Source organism: Leucoraja erinacea, chromosome 7 (assembly GCF_028641065.1).
Source record: "Leucoraja erinacea ecotype New England chromosome 7, Leri_hhj_1, whole genome shotgun sequence".
Classification (NCBI taxonomy): Eukaryota; Metazoa; Chordata; class Chondrichthyes; order Rajiformes; family Rajidae; genus Leucoraja; species Leucoraja erinaceus.
In genome coordinates, this window is record NC_073383.1 from 13284282 (window position 1) to 13296686 (window position 12405).

Below are 12405 nucleotides of genomic sequence, written 5' to 3' on the forward strand. Positions count from 1 at the left end.
ACACGGACATTTGGGATGTAAGCGTGTTGCTGACGCTGCTTCGCCAGTGGGCGCCAGCTTCCTCCTTACCCTTATCTAATCACACTCTCAAGGTGGTCATGCTGATGGCGCTGGTAACTGTGCAACGAGTCCAGATGTTGCACAAGCTACGTCTCGACAACATGACCACCAATGTAAATTATATAACTTTTGTCATAGATGATTTGATCAAACAGAGCAGGCCAGGAGTGCCAGGGATCAAGCTGAAGTTCCTGGCATACCCCGAGGATCCACAATTGTGTGACGTAACACACATACACCATTACATAAGAGTCACGAAGAGCCTCAGAGACTCACGTGACTCCGAAGTAAAATAGATAGATTAAACAAGAACATACCAGTTTGAAGTTTGATCTTGATTTTATGAGGAATTACGATGAGCGATTACGTGCCCACCGCTCCCTCCCTCATATTATCAAGGTCATCTGGTAGTTGCAGTTCTTCAAAATATTACTATTCTCAGGTCATTTTCTCTTATCTGTGATTTTACACCACTGCTTTGAAGATTGACGTGCATGCGGGTGGACGGCCCTTCTTCACGTAATCGCTCATCGTAACTCCTCACAATATCAAGATCAAACTTCAAACTGGTAAGTTCTTCTTTAATCTTACTATTCTACTTATGAAAACATGAAAATAGCCATTCAAACAAATGAAAGACTGCATTTTAGGTTTCATGATGTTATAAAATAATTTGACCACACATTGTTAATTTTGATGATAATTGAATATTTCAGTCACTTGGATAAATGGTGATCTTTTATGGAAATCTTCCATTCTTTTAAAATAATTATATACTGTTATATAATGATTCCTAATTAATAAATGTTTTTTATGACCTAACAAATGAAATACATTATATCATTCTTATAAACTGAAGTAAAGGTGAATCAGTGTGTCTGATGGTGAACAAAACATTGATACATTGAAATAATACTAGATAAAGATCAGCCAGGTTTCTGTGATAATCTTGAAACAGAAGACCCAATTTCATCATATCCCATTACTTATCTTCCAATGATCTCGATTCACCGCATACACCAGGGGTCAGCAACCTATGGCCCCTGGGCCGAATGCGGCCCTTAACCCGAAATCATCGCGCCCCAGCCGTATTTTTTGCCCTTAATTATCCAGCCCGCCGACTTCCATCATCTCCGGTACCTCCTGGGCCCGAGGCCGCGGCGCCTAGGCACGGTGATGCAAAGACGCAAGGAGGCCTGTACTGGCGGCCGCAATGGCAGAGCCGCCAAGCGCCGAGCAGCGCTGAGCTTTGGCAGTACCGCATCCTACGCAAAGCCGCCGGCACAACCGTGCACCATCTGTGTCTGGGCTTCACTGTCGGGATTAAAGATCCGCTCTATGATCTTTGGTCGGAATCGGGTTGTCAATATGCCGGGGACGAGTGAGTATGAGTGGCGTCCTCGAAGGGGTAGGATCCATTTGTGCAAGTGATAGATGTGGCCCGCCATCCCCTCACAGACATGCGTCCTGGCCCCTATGTAGAATAAGGTTGCCGACCGCTGGCATACACCATTAGACACCTCCTATCTCAAAGCTTGCAAATGTTACACACATTCACAGAAGAAGTACCTTACATGATTATTATCTCTCCACAAATCTTGGTGAATGATAAAGAGAACCTCAGTGGAAATTCACTTTTTATTAGGCAATAACATCTGGATATATGGTACTTCGTTCGATTGAAAGAATATGTCACATTTCTGAAATCTCAGCATGGATTTCATGCATATTTTTACACTTAATAGCTTGCAACTTTACTTTCAGTAACAAGTATAACAAATACTTTTCAGTTATCAATACTCCTGCAATGTAGTGCAAAATACTGCATCATTATTCATCATGTTTGTGCCATATTTGATGTGGTTTTTAACAAATATACAGATGTTTCTACATATTTGTTGGTACTTTTGTTGACAAAATTCTTATTACTAAACAATGAACTGCATTTACTTCAGCCTTTCATGAATAGTGTGAGAAGAATATAGAGGGGAAGAGTGCTAAAGTAAAAAAAAAGAAACTTTCTCCCCGACAGACTATTTAATTCCTGCACATTAAGCCCTTTCTGTAGGGCAGCACAGAACATTAACTATTGTTGAATCCAATCCTGCATATTAGTACCACATGATTGCTTTCATTAAAAAATATTCCACAATGTGGCAAATGTTGCAGTGTTGCCTAAGAGATAGCCCATTAGTGCAGTGACACCAATGCCACTAAGGTTGTTTATCATGCTCATTTGCTGCAGGCTTACCTGGTGAATGGTGATGGCAGGATTGGTAGTCAAAAAGACTCTCAGGAGCGGAGGCATAAGTGGCTGAAAATGCTGGAATCAGGAGCAATATACAATCTTCAGGAGATAGTCAGCAGGTCCACCAGTATCTGTGGATAGAAAGGCATGAACGTTATTTCTGATTAAAACCCTTCATCAGGAGTGACACTGGAAATGGAAGACAGTCGGTATAACAAAGAGAGGGGTTGTGGTGAAATGGAAGTGAGAGATGACTGAGGAGGGGATAAGGATGATAGGTGGGGAGACAAAGAGCTAGGGGAGGCATAGGACTTGGAGGCTAAGGCAGGTGGATGGTGGATGGTGGCAGGTAGAAGAACAAAAAGGCAGATGGAGCGAGGTGAGGAAAGGGGAGGATGAAAGTGCAGACAGCTGCTGGAAGATAATAAGCAGAAACACAAAGACTGCCAATGCTGGAATCCAATAAGGGTGGCCATGGGAGCCATTAGAGACTACATTGCCATTAAACAGGACATGGCGTTGGATGAAAATGAGTGAAGGATGGATAGAAAGGAGAGTATGGGAAAGTGGACAAAATGTCACACCTAGGTAGAACCCTGTTTTCCTGCTCAAAATGGATGTATAGTAAAATGCATTAAGCAAATTCGGTAAAGATTGCCACCGTTTTGTCTTGTAATCCATGATGGTATTCAGGTCTTGCTAAAGTCGCCTGACATCGATTGATTGAATTGATGCGTGTTTGTTTTGTAATTCTCTCTTGTCATCCCAAATAACTATGCAGAGTTGTCCTTGTAGACACACGGAACTGCAGATGCTGGTTTACAAAAAAGACACAAGATGTTGGTGTAACTCAGCTGGTCAGGCAGCATCTCTGGAAGACATAGATAGGCGACATTTTGGGTTGGTATCCTTCAGTCTGAAATTCCAGTGCATGAAGATCTCTGTCAAAGACACATCCATCAGGGATTGTGATTTGAATCAATAATACATAAGAGAACAGATATCCCAGAGAATTGGGAATTGAAGAAGTTACAAACACAGGGAGGAATAAAACTACAAAGGGATCTGAAAATATAAATGCAAATTTAAATTCTGGAATTGCATAACTGAAAACAGACACAGGTAAGCTTTACAGTAAGATGGACATGTTTAGATATGGATTCCATATTTGTAGATGAACTTAAGAGAATGGGAAATTGGTAGGTTTAGAGTTTAAATAGCAAGTTTAAAGGAAGTTGGGATATCAGCAGTTTAGTTCGAAGGGTTAATTATATAGAAGGGTCTCGACCCGAAACATCATCCATTCCTTCTCCCCAGAGATGCTGCCTGTCCGACTTACTCTAGCAATTTGTAGGTAGACAAAATTATTGGAGAAACTCAGTGGGTGCAGCAGCATCTATGGAGCGAAGGAAATAGGCAACGTTTTGGGCCAAAAACCTTTTTCAGACTGATGCAATTTGTGTCTACCTTTGATTTAAACCAGCATCTGCAGTTCTTTCCTACACATTAATTAGATAGTAAGTTGTTGTTCCTCAACTCCATTCTCTCCAAACTGCTGATCACAGAAACTCTTGTTCCCCCTCCAATTTGGCAGGTCTCTTTTCCAATTCACTTAAGATGAGCACTTTCAGAATCCTAACTCTCTTTGCCCCCACCCCGATGTTTCATGACATTTTAGCAGTCTGACTTCCTCCCCCCCCCCCCCCCCCCCCCCGAAACCTTGCACTCTTTGGCCCTCAACACAAATATGTTAGTCACACTTAGTTACTGCAGAAGCTGAGATAAAACTTGTCCCTTATGAAGCAGAGTGGACCATGGGCGATGGTCAGACCACAAGATGTGGAATCTCAGGTAGTTACTGGCGTAGCTTCCGAGGGATTAAATATGTACAGAATTTAATACAGAGAGGTGTGAGGTGTTGCATCTTGGGAAGTCTAATCAGGGTAGGACCGACACACTGAATGGCAAGGCTCTAGGGAGTGTTGTTGTAGAGCAGAGGGATCTAAGAGTGTAGGTACATATTTCCTTGAAAGTGGCATCACAGGAAGATAGGGTGATCAAAAAGGCTTTCGGCACATTGGCCATCATCAGTTAGAGTATTAACTATATAAGTTGGGAGGTCATATTACCAATGTACAGGACATTGGTGATAACACATTTACGGTATTGTGTTCAGTTTTGGTCACCCAATTATCAGAAAGATGTTAAGCTGGAAAGAGTACAAAGAAAATTGATGAGAATGTTGCCACGACTCAAAGGCCTGAGCTATAGGGAGCGGTTGAGTAGGCTAGGACTTTATTGCTTGAAGCACTTAACGATGAGGGTGATCTTATAGTGGTGTGTAAGATTATGAGAGGGATTGATAGGGTGAATGCACAGTCTTTGACCCATGGTAGCAAAATCAAAAACGAGAGGACATGGGTTTTAAGGTGAGAGGAGCAAGATTCAATATAAACCTGAGGGGCAACTTTTTCACTCAAGAGTGGTGGGTATATAGAACGTGCTGCTAGAGGAGGCAGTTTAGGCTGGCACAATAACAGCATTTCTTTACTCAGAGAGTGGTAGCTGTGTGGAATGAACTTCCAGTGAAGGTGGTGGAGGCAGGTTCATTTTTATCATTTAAAAATAAATTGGATAGTTATATGGATGGGAAGGGAATGGAGGGTTATGGTCTGAGCGCAGGTATATGGGACTAGTGGAGATTATGTGTTTGGCACGGACTAGAAGGGTCGAGATGGCCTGTTTCCGTGCTGTAATTGTTATATGGTTATATGGTTATATTAAAAGACACCTGGAAAGGTATATGCATAGGAACAATTTAGAGGGATATGAGCCAAATTTTGACAAATTGGACCAGCTTGGATGGGCCATTTTGTCCGGCATGAACGAGTTGGAGCAAGGGCCTATTTCCGTGCTGTATGATCAATGACTTCTCAATCTTCTAAGGAAGTAGAGGCATTTATGGGCTTTCTTTGTGTTTGCATCAATGTGCTGGGCTCAGGACAGATCTCCAGGGATATGCACGTCCAGGAAACTGAAGCTGAAGTTGACTCTCACCATCGCTGTCCTATCGATGAAGACAGGGTTCATGGATCCTTGGCTTTCTCTTTCTGAAGTCAACAATCAGTTCCTTGGTCGTGCTAATGTTCAGAGCAAGATTGTTGTTCTGGCAACATTCAATCAGATTATCAATTTCATAGAAACATAGAAACATAGAAATTAGGTGCAGGAGTAGGCTATTCGGCCCTTCGAGCCTGCACCGCCATTCAATATGATCATGGCTGATCATCCAACTCAGTATCCCGTAATCTCCCTGCTGTACTCTACTCATCCTTGTCCATTATTTGTCCAACAACAGTGGTATCATCTGCAAATTTAAAGATAGCATTGGATCTGTAATTTGGCTACACAGTCATGAGTACAGAGGGTGCTGATTCAAAACCCAAGACTTGACCACAAAAATCCAGTGTGAAAATTCCAGTGCAATGGTGAAGGACTATCAAAAATACTTTCTATCAGATAAGATATTAAAAAGCTCACCCCATGATGCAATTACAAAGGAGCAAACTATCTTTAGTTTCCTCGTCATTATCATATGTCAGATTAATGGAAAACTATCAAATTCTATTTGAAGCGCCTGTGTGAAGTTGATGTGTGTAAATTAATAGCTACGTTATACAGAACTGAAGCAAGACCACAAATACTTCATTGTTGTACAATGTCTTTTGAGATATCATAAAAAGTGTGGTATAAATGCAAAACTGTCTTTAACCAGTCTTTCATTAGTTGTCATTATCTTAGCTAAATTCTGACCTCTAATATCCCTCATTTTAAATGCCTCAATGCTAGAATTCATGTCACCAGCCGCTAAGAGATCCAAAATTCTGGAATTCTTTGCATAAACCCCTATTGATTTATTTTCTGCCTCAAAATACCCTTGAGCTCTAGTTCTCTGATGGTGGCTCAGTATGAAAATCCGTTTGGCTACACTCCTGCGGAAAGGCTTTAGGATGTTCCAAATTAAAGATACTTAAAAACAAGTTGTTGTTCATACAAGATGGAAGAATGGCCAGGGATTCTTGGGAATAGTCAAGGTTACACATAACAAATTCATGGATGAACTGGAAGATGGCCCAAGCGATTGCCAAAACAGACGAGCGGAGCATGGGCACTAAGTCCGAAAAGCACCTCACACCTGATGATCATATTTTTCATGATTATCGAGAGCTAACGCTGTTTCCATAATTCCAATTTTTGTTTGGCCTTGGCTGTCCGCTCAAGCCTATTTTTCTTGCATGCCTTGGCCCCTGCAAACCAGATCCCCAGCATCCTCAGGTAGTCAGACATGATGGCAAAGTGAAGGCACGATCAGTTGAGCTGCATTTGTTCTAGTGGGTGGCGCAGCGGTAGACTTGTTGCCTTCCAGTGCCAGAGACCCAGGTTCGATCCTGACCTCAGGTGCTGTCTGTATGGTCTTTGAATGTTCTCACTGTGACTATGTGGGTTTCCTCCGGGTGATCCGGTTTCCTCTGATATCCGAAAGACGTGCGGGTTTGTAGGTTAATTGTTCTCTGTAAATTTCCCTAGTGTGTAGGGTAATAATAGTGTACGGGTGATCGTTGGTCAGCGCGGACTCTGTGGGTTTTGGACTGCCCTACAGATGACTGTGTAAAGCAATTGAATCTATTTCCTGATTTCCTCTCCAAAGCCCATTTTGCAAAGCATGTACATCATATATGTGTTTAATATCCTGTCCAACGCCTTCTCCTGGTCCACGGTGGCCCGGCACGTGTCCACCCCTCTGTCTGCAGACAATGGTATCCCTGAGGAACGCGATGCTGCCTGATACATCTTGGGATCAAAGATGATTTGGGTTTGATGGGTCACAATGTTCAAGTCCACAAATGGGGCAAAAGTGTATCCATTATCACCCTCACTATGATGTGTGGCTGCAACTGTTCGCAGGCCCAAAGCTCGTGGACACTAAGTGTCATTACCTGCTGAGTTCCTACTAATCCCTGGTGTTGCGAAGGATGAGCTAGTCAATTGGACATTAGGGCGCCACCTGTCCTTTGTGCAAAAGTGCTTCCAAACCAACACCTTTGACAAGTTCATTGTGCGGCACTGCAAGCCAAGGTCTTGGTGGATCCTGTGGCATGGATTCCTGAGCAGACTGCTGTTTGTCTGGCAAAATGCCTCATTACCAGAACACACCAACAAGCACCAAGACCTCACTTGGCTGGTAGTGAGAGTGGCCCTCCCAGTCAGATCCTTCCTGTACCGTTGAAGTCTTAGTACTGATGCACACGGCCCTATGGACAGATGTTATGGAAAGGAGATGGTTGCCCACCTCTTTACACAATGTGGATCTGTAAAGAGGGTCTGGAGAAAGATGCAATGATCCTTGCCACAGTTCATCCTGAACAGCTCCTTAATAAAGGACTCCCTGGTTTAAGGGCTATTCCCAGGGACACATCCGTTGATGGACATTCAGTGAAAGATGCTCATTGGTCTGCCCTAAACTTGTTGATCTCCCGGTACTGTGAGATGTCCGTCAGGGAATGTTGCCAACTGGCCCATTCCAGACTGCAGGAGTACGTGCTGAAGGATGTACTGAAGCCAATGCCAAGAGTCTATGGGAAAGGACCAGTTTATGGTCCTTCCGCTGCTTGATATTGAGGGGCAGAGTACAATAGGGGCACTCGTCAGGCAGGGGAAGGGATATCACCCCGGGGGGCCACACGAGGGGGAGGGAATTTTGTTTAAAAATAGGTGTGAACACTGCTGATTACACTATTGAATGTATAACCTATTCAAAGTATGGACACTAAATTAAAATATGAAGAGTTTCCGCAGTTTTTGTTTTGTACAGATTCTTTATTCTGAATAGTTTTTGGAAAAAATAAATTCACGGACAATGCTTTCAGTAAAATTTGCTCTGTATACAGAACTCATACTCATGTAACTATCATCAGTCATGGATAACTCTAGCATTTCTGTATCTTGGAAAACCATTTCATAGTTTAAATGCAAGGCTTTCGTAGAATAGTAAGTGGAAAGAAATATATATTGTATGCCAACTTTTGCAACCAATATAGTACTTTTGAAAATGCAACCACTGGTGCATTGTAGGAAAATGGCAGTGATTGACAACTCCCATAAAGAGCAACATAATAATGACCAGAACATCGGTGCTTTTTAGTGATATTGAAAAAAAAAATGTTGGAAATATACATCAAGCAGCATCCCTGTTGAGAAATTCAATTCTGGAGTTGTGGTTTAAGGGAATGAACCCCTATTTCTCTTCATGGAAATGTTCTATGATCCGAGAGATGCACCCTATCTATATGACAGCAGTTCAAATACTGATACACTCTTCCAGTTCTGCATTGGAGAATCAAACTTCACTATTGTGACCACGTTGTTTGATTGGGAGATGAATCCATAACCTCCATTGTTTAACTCAAAGCCATAAAGCTATCAGCTGAGCAAACATTTACACTCCTCATCATGTTTAATTTGGCACAGTACAAATGTGTATTATGTTGGAAATTCTAACCAGAATGCTTTTATTCTCATGCAAATGTCACAATGTGAAAGGTGGCCAAATTGGCCAGTTTCTGAGAATTATTTAGTTTGCCCAATTCAGAATCCAGATAAAACTGTTACCCGTGTTATCAGATAGTTAGATATAACAGAATACCAGGGGCTCACCTATGGCATTGTACGTGCAAAAATGGCACTGAATAAGTATGTGGCATCCACCAGTAGCCCTGAGCTCGCTGGGAATATTGGGTGCTGCACAGGCTGGTGATATTTTTTGTTTATTCATTTACATTGTTTTCTATTGATCCTGGCTCTTTTCCGAACTATTTTTCCTTGTTTACCCAGGTGTTATGTAAGGAGAAAGTATGCCATTATCCGATAGACCAAGGTAATTGAAGTAGCCCAATATAGATCCCTCGCACAAGTAAAAGGGGGAATGACGATGGGGCATTGGTACAACAGTCAGGAAGCCATGTCGCAACTTTATAAAACTTTGGTTAAGCAACATTTATAGTTTTGTGTGCAGTTTTGGTCATCCCATTGCAGAAGGATGTGGAGGCTTTTGAAAAGGCATTGGTTTACCAGGTTGCCCGGATTTCTGCCCAGTTTCCTCACACTCCAATGACGTACAGATATGTTGCTTAATTGGCTTGGTGTATGTGTAAATTGTCCCTAGTGTGTAGGATAGTGTTAATGGGTGGGGATCGCTGGTGGTGCGGACTCAGTGGGCTGAAGGGCCCGTTTCCGCACTGTATCTCTAAACTAAAAAAAAAACTAAATTAGAGAGAGTGTTTGGACAAACTTGGGATTGTTTTCTCTGGAGCATCATAGCTTGATGAGTATATAAAATGGAGGTTGATGAGTATCTGATAACTGTGATAAGTATATAAAATTGGGATAAGTTTGGGACAAAGACCCATCATTTATTTATTTGCCTCTGTGCTCCACAATTTGAGATTTGTAATAACAAAAAATCACATGTGGTTAAAGTGCACATTGTCAGATTTTAATAAAGGCCATTTTAATACATTTTGATTTCACCATGTAGAAATTACAGCAGTGTTTATACATAGTCCCCCCCATTTCAGGGCACCATAATGATTGCGACACAGCAATGTCATGTAAATGAAAGTAGTCATGTTTAGTATTTTATTGCATATCCTTTGTATGCAATGACTGCTTGAAGTCTGTGATTCATGGACATTACCAGTTGCTGGGTGTCTTCTCTGGTGATGCTCTGCCAGGCCTGTATTACAACCATCTTTAGCTTATGCTTGTTTTGGGAGCTAGTTCCCTTCAGTTTTCTCTTCAGCATATGAAAGGCATTGGGTTCAGATCGGGTGATTGACTTGGCCACTCAGGAATTTACCATTTTTTAGCTTTGAAAAACTCCTTTGTTGCTTTAGCAGTATGTTTGGGATCATTGTTCTGCTGTAAAATGAACAGCCGGCCAATTAGTTTTGAGGCATTTGTTTGAACTTGAGCAGATATGATGTGTCTATACACTTCAGAATTCATTATGCTACTACCATCAGCAGTTGTATCATCAATGAAGATAAGTGAGTCAGTACCTTCAGCAGCCATACATGCCCAGGCCATAACACCCCACCACCGAGTTTCACAGATGAGGTGGTATGCTTTGGATCTTGGGCAGTTCCTTCTCTCCTCCATACTTTGCTCCGGCCTGCCAGTCCCTTTGCGATTAGGAAGCTCACCAGTGCTCTTTCTTCTTAATGATGTTCAAACAGTTGATTTTTGTAAGCCTAAGATTTGGCTGATATCGCTAATAGTTTTATTCTTGTTTGTCAGTCTCATAATGTCTTTTTTGACAAATAAATAAATAATGGGTCTTTGTCCAAAACATTATGGAGGGCACTGTAGCTCCCGCTCTGGTAAGAGCTTCAGGCCAGCTGCGGCAGCCCAAGGATGCTGAACTCAACCGGCTTCATGTGGCCGCCATTATTTCTGCGCAAGCAATAGGTTGAAGCTGAGGAAGACGGGTGGACACGAGAAAGGGAAAAATTGGAGGAGGGCGGTGGTACGTGTGGTTGGCTCATGTTGGAAGTCGTCGGCAGTTATTTTCAATGGGGGGGGAGCTGGGTTAAACAGAAGGTAAACACAAAAAGCTGGAGTAACTCAGCGAGACAGGCAGCATCCCTGGAGAAAAGAAGTAGGCGACATTTTGGGTCGAGACCCTTATTCAGGCTGAGAGTCAGGAGAGGGAAACGAGAGATATAGACAGTGATCTAGAGATATAGAACAAAGAAATGAAATATATATGCAAACAAGTAAGGATGATCAAGGAACTGGTCCATCGTTTGCTGTGGGCTAGGTTCAATTTCATTGTTTATAACTCGTTTTCACCTAGCCCACAATGGGCCAGAAACATCACCCATTCCTTCTCTCCAGAGAAGCTGCCTGAGTTACTCCAGCTTTTTGTGTCTATCTTCGAAGAAAGAAAAGTTATTCAGTAGCAGGTGGAAACTATTGTTAATAGTCATAACCTGCAGTTCATGTTGGAATATTTTCAGCAATTAATATTTTGTGGTAGAAATTTATTAAGACACAGCAGACCAGCTAATTCAGCAAAAATTCAAAGTTGTTTATTTATTTGTTAGTGTGTTTTACAAGAGATTTTTTAGAGATAGAGTGCTAAATAATGCCATGTTAAAGTTCAGCATTCATGAATTACTAGTGCACTTGGAGCAAAATATATAAGAATTTAAAACATGCATATTTATTGCACCTCTGGGTTTAAAAAAAGTTGAATATTGACTGTGAAGTGTTTTTCATTACCTGAAATCACCTTAAAAAAACCATTTTCTTGCACATGCAAATAAGTAGAGCCAGGATTTTACCATAAATGCCTTTTCATGCCTTTTTTGATGATTTCACCAGGATAATGCCTTTTTCATGATCGAGTGCCTAAATCTGCCTTTTTTTGCCATTTTGCTAAAAGGTCGTCCTATTTTCTCTATTTGTACCATGATTACAATGACGTTTTCTATGTTAACACGTTAATATTAATGCTATTATTAACGTGTTAACATAGTATAACTTACAGGAAAACTTCCACCACCGGGGCGAAACTGGGGGCGCCACCATCGGTCATTTATTCGTTCGTGCCCCGCTGCTCGCTGGTTCAGCCTTGTTCATGATCTATTTAGGAAAGAACTGCAGATGCTGGAAAAATCGGAGGTAGACAAAAAAATGCTGGAGAAGCTTAGCGGGTGAGGCAGCATCTATGGAGAAAAGGAATAGGCGACGTTTCGGGTCGCGACCCTTCTTCAGACTGATGGGGGGGGCAGGAAAAAGAAAGGAAGAGGCAGACAGTAGGACTAGAAGGAGAGCTGGGAAGGGGGAGGGGGAGGAGGGAGAAGGCAAGGCCTATCTAAAATTAGAGAAGTCGATGTTGATACGGCTAGGGTGTAGACTACCCAAGCGAAATACCCAAGCTTGTCTCCTTACTACATTTACTGCTGGCTCCAATCTGAGTTTTCGAGTGATCTGTGCAAGGCATTCATTTATGCTGGAATTCCTCTGTGGAAATT

The 12405-nt window shown here is 42.0% G+C and overlaps 1 long non-coding RNA gene across 1 annotated transcript in view; it reads right to left on the reverse strand.

Moving 5' to 3' along the window:
* Window positions 1-12405, reverse strand: part of LOC129698649 (uncharacterized) — a 54053-nt gene that overhangs the window by 39808 nt on the left and 1840 nt on the right. The window contains exon 2 of the long non-coding RNA XR_008723691.1: window positions 2312-2439. This is a non-coding gene — a long non-coding RNA (uncharacterized LOC129698649). The remainder of the gene's footprint in view (window positions 1-2311; window positions 2440-12405) is intronic.